The following is a 15,191-nucleotide window of genomic DNA, read 5'->3' on the forward strand; positions in this document are numbered from 1 at the left end:
CCCTGCATGGAGCCCAATGTGAGGCTAAGATCAAGATGAGCTGAGATCAAGAGTTGGATGCTCAACCAACTGAGCCACCCAGGCCCCAACAAGCAACTTTTGAACTCCTGTTATATGTTGGGCACTGTTCTAGATGTTAGGGATAAACAGATAAATAAGAATAGTAACAATGATAGCATCCTTTGTCATGTGCTGGGTAGTGTGCTAAAAGTATGTATAAATGCACATACAATGTCAACCTGTTTAGTATAAACCTCAAAACAACACTAATATGTTCTCAATTTTTATATGAGAGAAGAGCTCAGAGAAGTCAAGAACTTGCCTAAGGGCACAAAACTTATAAATAGTGGCACTGGGCTTTGAGGATGGGTCTGTCAAGTTCCAAAGTGCTTTTTGTCACTAAACTATATTCTTCCTCCCCCCACCCCCCACCCCAGTCTTTGGCCTCAAGGTGCTCACACCTTAGTGTGATAGAATAGGGCACTATCTTAGTAGATGGGATATGTGCCCAAATAGCTAGAATAAAAGGTAGGAGGGGGTAGGTAGCTTTGCAGAACTATAGAGAATGAATGAATGATACAAGTTGTGTGAGCTTAGAAGATGGAGAGAGAGCCTATTTACGATTGGGAGACCAAGAGAGGTTTTACAAAAACACAGTGGCACTTGCACTGAGCATTGGGAAATAGGTAGGATTTGTATCTCCAGAAAATGCAAGGAAAATCAAGGTGAGGTAAAGGTTTAGAGGTGGGAAATTACAGAACAGATGCAAGGACAGAGAAGGTGAGTTTTCTTGGAATGTAGGCTATAAAAGGGGAGAGGAAAAGAAGCAATAATGATCTGCATATCGTGTTTTGTTAATTTAAATAGTTTGTCAGTTGCTTCATTTGCATTTTTCGGGTAGACAGTCATATTACATACATATATATATAAAATGACAAATTTGTCTCTTCCTTTCCCAACATTATACTTCAATTTTTTTTTCTTGTCTTATCGCATTGGTTAACATCTGAAGTAGAAGGTTGAATAGCAGTGATGATCCTGGATAACTTTATCTCAGTCCTGAATTTAAATGGGAGTGTTTTTAATATTTCATCTATAAGTATTGCTTATTCATCAATAAGTCTGTTGCTTGATGAGTTTTTATCAGAAGCAGAAGTTGATATCAGTGGTATGTGGCACATTTATGACCGTCTTCAGATTTTCTTGGACTCACCTGTTTCCCAGACCTCAGCTATTTGCTCAGCCCCAGCCACCACAGCGGACAACAGACTCCATGCAGGCTCATGAGAGTCAGCTGCCCAACGCCGATGGGCTACAAGCCCAGAGTCTCTCATTTCTCCTGCCGTTGATGGACTTAGGAGAAATACCATACTATAGGGTGTGGCTTCCTATAGTATGGAGCCGTCATGGGCTTTCATGATGCAACTAGAAATGCAGGAGACTGAATCCAGGAGGGAAACTTTGGCCAATGGGAATCAGAAGCTGAGGAGGGTGCTGGGCTCATGAGTCCCGTCTTTCCTCCTCTGAGAGACTGCTCAGAGCCTTGTCGATTTGGAGGTTCCCTGCGGGTTGAGCAGCCACACTGGGCAATCATTTGCTGTGATTTTCCCAGAAGCAGTGAGCAGCACGGCAATGTATCACCTTGCCAGTCCCATCCTCTCCTGCCTCAATGCCCCTTTCCCTCACTCTTATTGCCCTGGCTTTGCATCTTCTAGTGAATTTCTCTCTTGGAACCTGGGTGATGGCACTTTTCATATACCTTTTCAGCATTTCTCGAGATAACTATGTCTCTTTCCCGTAATCTGTTAGGGCAGTGAGTTACATTGCTACTTGGTCTGAAAACATGTTTGTATTCCGGGTGTAAACCCCACCTGGCGGTAGGCGGTCTTTTTGTAGGTGTGTGAAGCTGTATACTCCATGCTGTTGTATACCTTGAGCACACCTGGGTACACAGGTAACAGGACCTCTTACAGCAGTGCCCTGTGAAGCCTCCTCTCTCCGCTTCCAGCCAGGCTTCTCCTCTGCAGATGAAGTCAGGCAGACAGGCAGGTGGGGATGATGGAGGTGGTGGCAGCAGGTCTGAGGGGAGCTAGGAGGGAGGAGAGTGCAGAGAGGGAGGTAATTAGGAACCAGGCGGTATCACAAATCTCCCAGCCAAGCTGACACCCAGGGAGAGTGATCACACACTTGGAGGCAGCCCAGACAAGTGTGAAAGCCCCTCACTCCATCCCTAGGAAGAAGGAGGAAGGGGAAGATGCAGGCTGGGTAACCATATGATAGCCCCACCCCCAGCTCTCCCGCCAAGACAGCCATGAGGTCATCGTCACACTGCCCCCCCTCACTCAGCCTGGACCTGGGTCAGGGAGCTGTGATGCAGAGGTGTGGAGGGGCAGTGGAGGACCCTGCAAGACAAGAGAGAGGTCCTGGAAGGATGTGCCCCGGAGAAGGAAGGTGAGGAAAGCCTTCATTGTGGCATCCAATCAAGCTAGGTGGATTTTAGCAAGCCCTCAGCAAACTCGGACTGCCCCTCGTCAGAAGTGGCAAAGCATGCTTTCCATGCTTGAGAAATTAGTCCCCAGGGACAGTGGAAATTAACAGCAGTTGAAAGATGCCTGTGTAACAGGGATCAGACGTGTGTTATTTCTCAATAATCCTGCTGTTTGCTCGATGAGGAAATGGAGGCTCAGAGAGGCTGAGTCCTTGGCCCAAGTGCACCCAACTACAAAGTGGCAGAGGTGAGACCTGCCTACTTTGGAAGTCCTAGCTTCCATCACACCATCTGCCCGTTCTCCCGAAAATGAAGTAGGAGCTCTCTCAGTAAGGGATAAGTTCTTGAAATGATAAGGGTTTCAGAGGCAGGGAGATGGGCAAGTTGCCCTTTGAGTCCTATTCCTCATAGGACCTCTGCTCCTAACCCCCAAAAACCCACTGGGCTAGCTTTGGCTCTCAGGGATGCTTGAGAGAGAAATCTTTTTGGGTCAGTGACTTTGGGTCCATGGAAATTACAGAACCAGGGATTCTTCCTCTTTCTCTGGTTATGGACCAAGGGAGCAGCCTTCACTGGCCACAGCACACGGCCCTGTGGGTGAAGCAGGTGTGTGCTGTCATTCCCTCCTTAGGCCTGTTTCCTCCCTGGAGTGGACAGGGGGGGACAGTAAGGTGGGAAGGTGAGGTCAGTGCATGGAAGGTCCCCAAAGTCAGGCTAAGAATTTACACTGAGGACCTGTAAAGGGACTCCTTCCCCTCAACCTCTCTTTGACCTCCTCTCCCATCCCTTTTCCCCTGATTACACTGTTCCCAGAACATTCCAGAATGTCTCCTGACTTGGCGTCTCTGTTCCTCCTGTTCCCTCTGCCTGGAACACTACTAGTTTTAGATCTTTGCTTGACTGTTCTCTCCTCAACGAGTTCTCAGTTCACAGATCACCCCCTCAGAGAGGACTTCCCTGACCAAAGTAGCCTTCTATTACTTTGTCTCTTTTCTCCCACAACACTTATGCTAAACTCTGTAAACAAGTTAACAAATAAATAAGAACAATTTTTGTCTCCTCCTCCCTTCCCCCCCCCATCCGCCATCATGTGGTAGATTTCACAAAAGCTACGACCTTGCTTGTCTTGATCATTGCCAAGGACATACCTTGCCTGACACATAGTATGTGTGCAACAAAAATATCTATTGAATAAGTGACTAACTGAATTAATGAATGGATAAGTGCATGAGCTCTGGAGCCAGGTAGAATCTGGAGTCAAACCCCAGCTCTGCTACTTATTAGCTACATGGTCTTGGGCAAGTTACTGAAGGCCCCGGTGCCTCAGTTTCCCCATTTGTAAAATGGGGGTGACAGTAGTACCTTCTTCGTGAGGGTATGTGTGTTCCATGAGACGATGTAGGCAAGCCCCCCATCCATTCCTGTTATCATCCATTAACTATCTTACAAAGGAGGAAAGTGGGGTCCAGAAAAGGATGGCTGTTCCTGGGTCACAAAGAGCCCCATTGTTACTGCAGCTTGCACATCCTAACTCCTGGCATTCCTTTCCTCAGAAGTTGGAATTCGATTCGGTAGGATCTGGCAGATGGAGGGATGTGTCCCTAGAGAAACTCACACCTGTGCTCCAGGAAGCGTGGACAGGGATGCTCAGAGCAATTCTGTAAGAAGAAAAACAGGAAACAATCGAAAGACTCTGCCCTTCCCAATGTGAATGAGTTAGGGCTCCACACAGACCTGGAGGGTCTCACAAACCTGGCCTTGAATGAGAAGGGCAAGTTACAGAAGGAAATATACAGTGGTCAGTGGTTCCCATGGGGGGGGGGCGATTCTGCCTCTCCTTAACCCCCAAGGCCACTGCACCATGTCTGGAGACATTTTTGGCTGTCAGAACTTGGGGGGCGCTAATGGCATTTACTGGGGAGAGGCCAGAGGTGCTACTACACATCCCCCCCTGAACAGGACAGCCCTCACTCAAAGAGTTATCCAGCCCCAAATGTCAATAGTGCCCCAAAGCTGAGAAACCCTGCAGCAGTTAATGCCGTTTCTATGAAGCTCAAGGATAGGTTCACCAAACTATATGTTGTTTAGGGACATATACATTTTTAGCAAAAGTATAAGGAAATGCATTCCGCTAGACTGTGTTTCCCATGAGGGAAAGATTTTTGGGGAAGGGGTTTCCACAGCGTCAGATGCTCCATAATTATGTGCCCCATGAATGAACAATGACCAATTAGCAGTCATTTTAGGATAGGGATATTGCAGGGTGGGAGGGGGATTTTGTTTTCCCTAAGTCTTAAATATTTCATAATTAAAAAGTCCCCCGGGGGGGGGGGCACAAAGAAACAGTGCGTCCTGCCTGCTTTCAAGGACAAATCCACCCCAGACCTGGGTTCTCACACTACCGAGCTTTATGACGAGGGCACATGGCTTGTTTGGGGTCTAAGTTTCCTGATCTGTAAGCAGAGGTCCTACGTCCTGTATTTACCGCAGAGCTCTGAGGAGATGCCAGCTGGGAAAACACTTGGAAAGATCTGGGAAAGAGGTCTCTCTCGCGCACCCCCCCTCCCACCAGCTGTAAGGGTGCGCGGGAATTTGTGTGTGGTCTATGAGCATGTACGTGTCTGCGTGAGCCTCTGATGAAGGCGTGCGCTGTTGTGTGTGTGAATGTTACGTGCATGCATCTTTGTGTAGGTGCAAGTGTACAAACACATTGTGTGTGGTTCTGGGCATGGAAATAAAAATGAGTGGATAAGATGGATGCACACACATTTATGCATAACTGCTCGTTCAGGTGCATGTGTGTGTACGTGCATGTGTGCTAGTGTATATGTATTTGTGATTGTGTGCTTATAAGTGTCTTTATTCTTCTACAGACATGTCCCAGTCTTCTTCCCTCTCTCCCTTTCTTCCACCTCCCTCCACCTCCCTCCCCCTTCCCCCCCCCTTCTTCTTCTCCCTCTTTCTCCTTGGGCTCAGGTGTGTAGGCCGAAGAATGGGCCTCCGGCAGGGCCTCCCTGCTTCCCTGGCTTTGGGTACCCCCAGCAGGTGGGCGGCAGCTCTGGGCAGGCTCCTAGCAGGTGAAATATCCAGTTCCAGCCCCTACTGAGCCCCAGTGAGAAAGGAATTCCCTGCAGGCTCTTCCCTAATCCTCCAACTGATCCCTCCCCCACTCATCTCTCCACATCTCCCGGAACAAAGGACCCTTTTAGCGTTCTGTACTCATGGGTGGTCACATTCCTCACAGCTTGACTCAGAATGGGGGAGGCAGCAAAGTTTGGGGGCAGAGCAGTTGGGCAACCTCTACTGGCCTTGGTTTCCTCCTCCGAGAAATGGGGGGAAGACCTGGCAGAAAAGTCAGCAGGCAAAACTATATTGCCACTGTGGTTACGCGTTATCAGCCTCCTCACGTGGCCATCTCAGGATGTGCTTGCTGAGAACCTGCTGTGTGCCAGGCTCTCTACTAGGGAATGAAAACATAGAGATGAACAAAAGGCATTTCTCTCTTGGGGAACCCATGGTGGCCGTGGAAGTGGGAAGGAACCACGGAGAAACAGGTCACTAGAATCCTGGAGGGAACGTGTTACCAGGAGGCAGGTGGAGGATTAAAAACCTTCCAAAGCTCCATCTTACCTGCCTGATTAAAGTTGATGTTCCTTAGCATGTCATTCAAGGCCCCTTATGATGGGGGAGGCACAATGGGGGAGGCTTCCTGAAGGCGCAGGTGTGTGAGAGAGAATCGGACATTGAAGAACAGGTGAAGTTTTGGTAAGTGGAGATGTCAGGGAGGGGCTTTTTGGAAGAGAGATCATGGCTTAAGAAAGAGTGTGGCTGCTGGACCTTGTAGTCTGGCTGGTCCGCGACTGATGGGGTTGGCGTGGTGATAGATTCCATGTACTGATGTCAGGGCACTGTGGGGGAGGGTCCCCACTGACAAAGTCCCTCCACTCCTGTTACTTCACCTTTTCCTTAACCCCCTGAGGCTGATGTTATTATACCCATCTGGCATGAGAAGAGCTAGAAGAAACAGGAAAAAGTGGTGACTTCTCCCAGGTACACAGAGGGCCCAGTCCCTGCTCCCCTGTAAGGGGAAACACTTGGTAAGTACCTTGAGACCCCACTGCTGGAAGGTATCTCTGGGGATGGTGGATTCCTGCTTTGTTTATAAGTGCTTATGTTTTGACTTTATCATCAAATAAATGTTACCACTAGGAACACACTTATGTTCCAGGCTCCCCCATTTATCTGGTTACCCATCTATCCACCCCTCTACCCATCTACCTATCCACCATTACTATACATCCACTCATCTATCCATTCACCCTTTCACCCACCTACCCACCCATCCATCTACCCACCCAACCACCCATCCACACATACCATCACCCATTCATCTACTTACCTACCATCCACCCATTCGTTTACTCATCAGTCCGCCCGTCCATACGTTCTGCCTATCCATCTTCCAACTACCCATCCATCCATACACTCATCTGTCAACGCCTTCCTATCCATTCACCTGCTCGCCCATTTATCAACCATCCACTTGTCTACCACATGCTCATCAATGCATACTCCCAACCATCCAAATGCCCACTCACCCTCCTATCTACCCAGTTACGCACCTACCCATTATCTATCCTCACTCACCCACTCACCCATGTGTATATCTATTTATCCATCAATACACGGATCCACCCACATAACCCTCATCTATCCATCCATCTGCCTGCAAATTTGGCCACCTCCACACTCACCTACTGATGCCTTTATCCATCCATTCACCTGTATTAACCACTCCTTTATTCACCCATGACCATCCATCTACCTACCCACTCACCTACCCATTTATCCATTCATCTACACATCCGTCCAGTTACCAATCAACCCTATACAATCCACCCATCTATGTGACCAACCCATCACACATCCATCCAAATACTCAACTGACGACCTTGGCACTAATCCACTCATCCACCCACCTCTTCACCCACCCACACATCCACCCACCCACCCATCATTCCTGGGGTCCAACTCTGTGATAATCCAAGTGGGTCTAATGAAGCCATTGCCGTGGGCTGGCAGGGCTCATGCTGGGATATTCTAACAACCCAACCCAGGGGCAGAGACCCCGCGGGGATGGGAGGTGGAGGTGATGGGGATGGCAGTGACTGAAAAGCAATCTTCTCTGGGGTGTAAAGATCACCCACTTCCTCTTTCTTCCAGGCCCAGCGGTAAGAATTTTGGGAACTGAAGGAAATGGGAGACGGAGAGACAGAAACCTGGGGGAGGGGTGGAGAAGAGAGAGACTTAGTGAGCAAACTAGAGAGGGGGAGAGAAAGAGAGAAATTTATAGAGAAACTGGACTCGGAACAGAGGTGACACGGAGAGACCGAAGGCAGGGGAGAGAAACGGAAGAGAGCCGCATGGAAGAGCACATTTCACTTTTGGGGGTGATAGGGAGGCGGAAGGCAGGGGAAAGCAGAGGCAGAGGGGCCCGGGTTTAAACCCCCCCCCCCCCCCGCCCCTCGCTTGGCACCGGGCTCCCTGGAAGTCTTCGCGGCCGGGAAGCCACCCCCGCGGGGAGGGCGCAGCGCGCGGGGCGCACGGGGACCGCGGCGGCGTGGGCTCCACCGGCCGCGCCATCAATTAGGCGGTCGCCGGGCCTGGCGAGCGGCGGCGTCTGTGGAAATTACCTTTTAATTTCTTAATTACATTGTCCTCACCTGCAGCCCAACCCGCCTCCGAGAGGCGCGCGCAGAGCGGCTTCCCGGATCCGCTCTCCCGGTGCCATAAATTAGGACGGCGCCCGCCAGCCCGCGAGCGCTCTGGGGTCTCCGCGCCCCCGCGCCCCCGCGCCCCGCCCGCCGGCTGGTATTACCGCCCTCAGCAGCTTCGAGGAGCTTCTGCAGTGGCCTTCCCCCTGCCCCGCCTCATCAACCCCACCTTGAGACCCAAGACCGGTCCCAGGGCGGGGGGGGGGGGGGGGGGGGAGTGGGGGGGCTGGGCTCCGAGAGACACACCTGAATCCAGAACCAGGCCTTTGCAGGGGCGCTGGCTGTGTGACCCTGGGCGAGTGCCTCCACAGCCCAAAACCTCAGTTTCCCCATCTGTCACATAGAAACGAAGCGAGAGCCCATTTGTCTGGATGGTGAGCTTTACTGCAGATGAGGTGTGAAGCGCTCAGTCCTGAAGTGGTCTCAGAATATTGGCTATTGCTCATTGGTTCCTTGAACCAGTGTTTTTTGAGTACCTACTCTGGGTGCGGCGCTCCCGAAGGCCCTGCGGATAGAGACGTGAACAAAACTGGCTGCTTTTCCGGAGCGAGCCATAGTTGCAATTGATGATGGTGGTGGTGGTGATTCTCCTATGTGCAAAGGGGTCCGGGATCTGTGAGACCCTTTGTGGGCGCTGCAAATGGGGGTATGGAGAGGAGGTGATGTTGGGGAGGCGGATGGGGGTTCAGGGTAGAGGAACTGTCAGATCAGAGGGCAGCTGATCCACAACACAGGTGCCATATGACATCGCAGGTCATATCCCGGGGGTGTGACAGGTAGGAGCACCGACTTGCCTAAACCCACCCTGTCACTGGGGGAGCTTGGGTCCCCCCTTTCACACCTTCCCTTCCCACAGCTCAGTGGGTTCTCAAAGTGTGGTGCTCCCTGGGACCAGGAGCATCAGAGAATCAGCATCATTCCCGAGCTTGTTAGAAATGCAAATTCTCGGGGCGCCTGGGTGGCTCAGTAGGTTAAGCAGCTGCCTTCAGCTCAGGTCATGATCCTGGGGTCCTGGGATCGAGCCCCATGTCCGGCTCCCTGCTCAGCGGAGAGCCTGCTTCTTCCTCTTCCTCTGCCTGCCACTCTGCCTACTTATGCTCTCTCTCTCTCTCTCTATCTGTCAAATAAATAAATAAAATCTTAAAAAAAAAAAGAGATGCAAATTCTCCAGGCCTACCCTGAGACTTACTAAATCAGAATCTCTGGAGTCACAGCCAAGGACTCTGTGTCTTCACAAGCTCCCCAGGAGATCTCATGCTCAGTGAAGTTTGAGAAGTACTGTCATAACCGAAGCAAGGGTTCCTTTCTTCACTGCCTTTATAGGAGGAAAGGGATCATGGGCCCCCATTTATGAGAATCTGAACTGCACCCAGGCTGAGACCCCCAGCATGTCATCCATACTTGCAGGGTCTCAGGTCTGCCGATGCCTGGGTTCGAACGTGTGTCATAGCCTGGGCATACATTGGAATTGCCTGGGGAGCTTGAGAAAGTTCGGATGCCCAGGTCCCATTGAGGAGTGATTCAATCTAAGTTTCTTGGCAACCTTTTCAAAGCTGTCAGGTGATTCTGATGTTCAGGGAGGATCGGCAGCATCGGCCAGTGTGGAAGAGAACCAGAACGGGAAGTCAGTGGTCTTGTTTCCAAGGGCAATCCTGCCGCTAACTCACCATTTGGGCCCAAATGTTTGATCTTCCGGATGGCCATATTCTTTCAGTTTATCCTCTGTCCAAAGCATTGGGCAGGGGGGGTGGGCATGTAGAAAAGGTGGATTCTACACGGGGCCCTAGTCCCGGGTTGAGACGGGGCCTGAGAATATGCATTTTTTTTAAAAAAAGCCAGCGCGTAAACCTTACTACAAAGCCTCAAGCTTTGAGCAATCCCGATAAGACATATCAGAGCAGGTAAGTTTACCTGCTTGAATCCTATACCCCAACCCTGCTTGTCTCTTTCCATCACCTCTCCTCACCTAATTTAGAGCTATCCTCCTGTTTTGAGTGTGTTTATTTAAACTCCTTTAAATTCATGTTCCATGATAAATAATTTTTAAATAGTAGTTGAGGGAGATAAGTTTTGGAGGGGCAGATTGAGGGAGAAGGTCCTCCTCTCCCATCCATATATATTTTTACTCCTACCAAAATTCTCAAAAATGTTCCTACTGACTTTCTGTTTCAAGAAAGGGAGACACATTCAAGACAAGAATTACTGTCCTGCCTTAAAAGACCGGAAAGCCAGACAAAATATTGAGAAAGAGCAGTTTCCGATGTTGGACAACATCTCTCCCCGAGAGAAAAAAAGCAAATGAGATAAGCCCTATGACAGTTGTCAGGCCAAGGGGAGGGCAAATCCAAAGAATCTGGTGGTTTCTTCAGCTGAGGTCAGGGTAGGGAGTGGAGTTCGGGGAGTCCAAGATGGCTGGAATTTGTGGGACAGATTCCTTGAGGGGACAGATCTTCATGGGGAGAAAACTCCAGAGAACTGCAGAGGCCTGCCCTCATGTCTTTAGGTTTGTGCATGTGAGAGAGGCCAAGGAGAAAACCCTAACAGGAGCAGGTAGAACAATTCCCGGGCCTCACTGAGGGCCGGGAATGGTTCTCTTACCGCTAGCCAGAGTGGAAAGACCTCATAATAGACAGGGCATGAGGTAGGCTCCTCAGAAAGAGTACTGTCTTAAAAGTGCTGATAGGGCGCCTGGGTGGCTCAGGTGGTTAGGCGGCTGCCTTCGGCTCAGGTCATGATCCCGGAGTCCCGGGATCGAGTCCCACATCGGGCTCCCTGCTCAGCAGGGAGTCTGTTTCTCCCCCTGACCCTCCTCCCTCTCGTGCTCTCTGTCTCTCATTCTCTCTCTCTCAAATAAATAAATAAAATCTTAAAAAAAAACTAAAAAAAATTTTTTAAGGTGCTGATAAGTTATCTCTAGATTAAAGGCTGCTCTAGAATTGCCCTCAGGAAGCTCGAAAGTAAGACCTGAAAAGGTGCCTTTGACTCCCAGTGACTCAGCTGTATGCCAGAACAAAAGTCAGCACTATTTACATTTTTGCATTTTTAAAAAATTTAAATTCAATTATTTAACATATAGTGTATTATTAGTTTCAGAGGTAGAGGTCAGTGATTCATCAGTCTTATATAACACCCAGTGCTCATTACATCACCTGCCCTCCTTAATGTCCATCACCCACTTACCCCACCCTCCCACGCCCCTCCCCTCCAGCAACCCTCAGTGTGTTTCCTATGCTTAAGAGTCTCTTATGGTTTGTCTCCCTCTCTGATTTCGTCTTATTTTTTCCTCTCTTCCCCTGTGATCCTTTGTTTTGTTTCTTAAATTCCACATATGAGTGAGATCATGAATGGATCAAGAAGATGTACACAATGGAATACTACTCAGTCATCAAAAAAATGAAATCTTACCATTTGCAATGACGTGGATGGAACTAGAGGGTATTATGCTAAGCGAAATAAGTCAATCAGAGAAAGACAATTACCATAAGTCAACACTTCTTCAAGGAACGCAGTAAAACTGAGCCACCAACAAGGAAAAGTCACGGCATGCAGCCTCCAATCAAGATGGTATTGAAAGGAAATATTCAGAATGTGGACAAGGATTTATGCACAAGGATGGACGTCGAAAAATTATATGCAAACAAAATGTCCAATTGCAGGATGAAATAGGATATCCGTAGGATGCACTGCTATGTACATTATTAAAATAACTTAATGACATGGAAAAATACCCATGATTAAATGCTCACTGAAAGATGAAGGGTGGGTTGTGGGCCATGCCTGGGTTGAATCCTGGCTTTGCCCACACACCAGCTGTATGGTATCTGGAAGTCTTAGCCTCTGTAAGCCTTGATTTTCTCAACTGTACAATGGAGGTACCAGTAACACTTACTGTATAGGATGTTGCCAGGATTAGATAAAATAACACAAGGAAAATTCTCAGCCTCTGGCATCTGACAAACACATGATAAATACTAGTTAAGATTATTTGCTGTTCCAAAAGTCTATACACAGTTGGACAGTTAGATTTAAAATTCTATATAAAAGACAAGATAGAAATACACAAACATATTTCTATTGGTCACCTCTGTGTTATGGGAATGCAGTTCATATTAATATTCTTCCTTATACTTTATTTTCCAGTGGCTCTATAATAAGGATGCATTGCTTGTAGCATCAGAAGTAAAACAACAGACATTGCAAAGATTTTCTTTTCCATTCCTGAAATTCAACAAACACATATAGGGTATCATTGTGGACACTGACCGTTGTAGTAGGGGGATGGGGTGGAGAAGGGAGAAATACAAAGACGGGGCCAAAATATGATTCTCCTTTCAAAGCGTTTACAATTTCCTTGGGGAGATGCAACTGTAGAACACAGAAATAAAGAATTTTGACACTGGATGGAAAGGACAAGAGATTAGATTTGCAGAGACCTGGATGGTGGGGAGAAGGCCACAGGTGGGGGTTGTCCTCGGGTGGGGGGGTGGGTGCCCAGAGACTGAGTCATCAGGCATGGCTGGCAGGGAAAGGCACTCCTGGCCGAGGGTCCGGAAGGAGCAAAGAAGCCGAGAGAGGAGTGTGTGGACCGTCTTTAGAGATTCGTTGACTGTTGGGGATGTGCGCGATGGAGCACGGTGGGAAAGGAAGACTGGAAAGGTAGAAGAAACACGGAGTCTCAGTTCGTGGTTTGGAGCAGTCGCTATGTGCCAGGCTCTGTTCTAAATGTTTTAACAAATGTGGAGTCATGACATCCCGAGGTAGGCACTACTTTAAGCCCCATTTTGTACGGAGGAAACCAAGGCACAGACATGTTAAAAGGCTTGGGTAAAGTCCCACGGCTGGTAGGTGGTGGGGCTAGGACTCGAACCCAGGCCGTCGGGCTCCAGAGCCCACCATCCCTGCCACAACACGACACGGTGAATATCTGGCTGGAAAATTTGGGTATTTTCTCTCTGCAATTGGAAGCCAGGGATGCTTTCATAAAAGAACTGGAGAGTGACCAGCCAAAACACAATCCTGTCCCCATGTGAGAGTAATTGCTTTTTCCTTCCTTCCTACCTCAAAAGATATTCAGGAGGAAACCAAAGGTGATCTATTGGCCAGGGGACAGGAGATTGGATTGAACCCATCAACTCTGACCCTCCGGGAGAAGCAAAACATTTCCATTTTGAGCTGTAGATTTCTTGTCTTAATAAAGATGGAGCTGGGGAGTGGCGAGTGGCGGGGAGAAGGGAGTGTTTCCAGTTGCGGCAAAAAGAAAACAAAACAAAACCTTGAAATCTTATCTCAGCCTCAAGTGGAGATCAGCCATGCCAAAATAGCTGTACTATTGATAACCATAACGATGGCGATTATTATATTTTATTTTTCAATCGTGGTAATTATTGTACATTAAACCATTAGCATTCATTATTCCTACAATGTGTAATTAGGACAATGGTGGATAGATTGCTCTTGACTGTAATGAAGTTTTTATAATTGTAATTTATTGGCATCAAATTACCTTTCTTAAAATGAATCTGAACATCACACTCTTAATTCTGGGGAGGGAGTGGCAATTATTTTTAATTAATGTTTCTTGTTTGTGCCACACAGAGGGGAGCTGTCCAACCAATCCAATTCCCTGTGTCTGTGAGGAAGTTAACCAAGAATATCAAAGGCATTCTTGGAGCAGTCATCTATCACGAAACGCTCTCCTCCTCCCCGTCCCCCACTTGGCTTCCATCATCCCCCTCCTCCCAAGCAGTGGCCACAGGGGAAAAAAACCCCAACCATTTACCAACATGATTAGCTGAGGAGATAAGGGACAATGACGTAGATTATTTAAGCCAATTTGTTGCTAAGTGTGAGGAGAATATATTTTTTTCTCCTTCAAAAATGGCTCTGTAGCCAGCCTCTGTCTTGGAGGACATGGAGGTTGGGGGCTTTTGGTTTTGTTGTTCTGCAAATTGTATCCTGAGGTTTAATGTAGGGCGGGGAGTCCTTCCCCTACGTCCCCCTCATCCGATAATTGGCGAAGGTGGCCTTTTTGCAAAAATATGAGTCTATAGCTCGTTTCTAGAAAGGCGGAGTGAGAAGTCTCAGGGCATTTACTGTTGTAATATAAAATCGCCTGTATTTGACTGGTTTTGACCTACAAAAATGGCAATTTAATGACTCAAATGAATCTATCTACTGCAATGGTAATCAATGAAATGACTCCTCCTCAAAGATGATGATTAGGAGGGAGAGAAAGACCATTAGTTTTTAGGTGATTAGATGAGTAAGATGGGTGTATGGAAGGGAGGGCATGAGGGAAGGAGGGGGCGCTGCAAGAAGAGGAAGTGGTCTGTAGAAACAGATGCGCTTGGCTCACCATCCGTCAGGTACCAAGCATGGGCCAAGCCCTTTCTGTGCCGGGGTAAAGTCACCTGCCCAAGGTGGTGGGCGGTTCCACCCTGGTCTCTCCAACTACCAAACACCTGCACTTCCTTGCCCAGAAACGAATCCTTTTTTTTTTTTTAAAGATTTTATTTATTTATTTAATTGACAGAGAGAGAGAGAGAGAGAGAGACAGCGAGAGAGGGAACACAAGCAGGGGAGGGTCAGAGGGAGAAGCAGACTCCCCACTGAGCAGGGAGCCCGATGCGGGGCTCGATCCTAGGACCCTGAGATCATGACCGGAGCCGAAGGCAGTCACTTAACCAACTGAGCCACCCAGGCGCCCCCAGAAACGAATCCTTATCAGTCATTCACACCTTAGAGCTGCCACAAGACCAGCCTGATCTTTGGCCTCCTAAACTTGACCTTGGTTTCCTAGTAAAGGAATGTTAGCTTGGTGAAGCTGGAAGGGAATTTTTGGGGGGTCCTAAAGTCCTAAATCCTACGCCCGTAGAATCAGACATAGGAGGCAAACGTCTACTTCATTTATACACGGAGACTTCTTCATG

This window comes from Zalophus californianus, chromosome 14 (genome assembly GCF_009762305.2).
Source record: "Zalophus californianus isolate mZalCal1 chromosome 14, mZalCal1.pri.v2, whole genome shotgun sequence".
Taxonomy (NCBI): Eukaryota; Metazoa; Chordata; class Mammalia; order Carnivora; family Otariidae; genus Zalophus; species Zalophus californianus.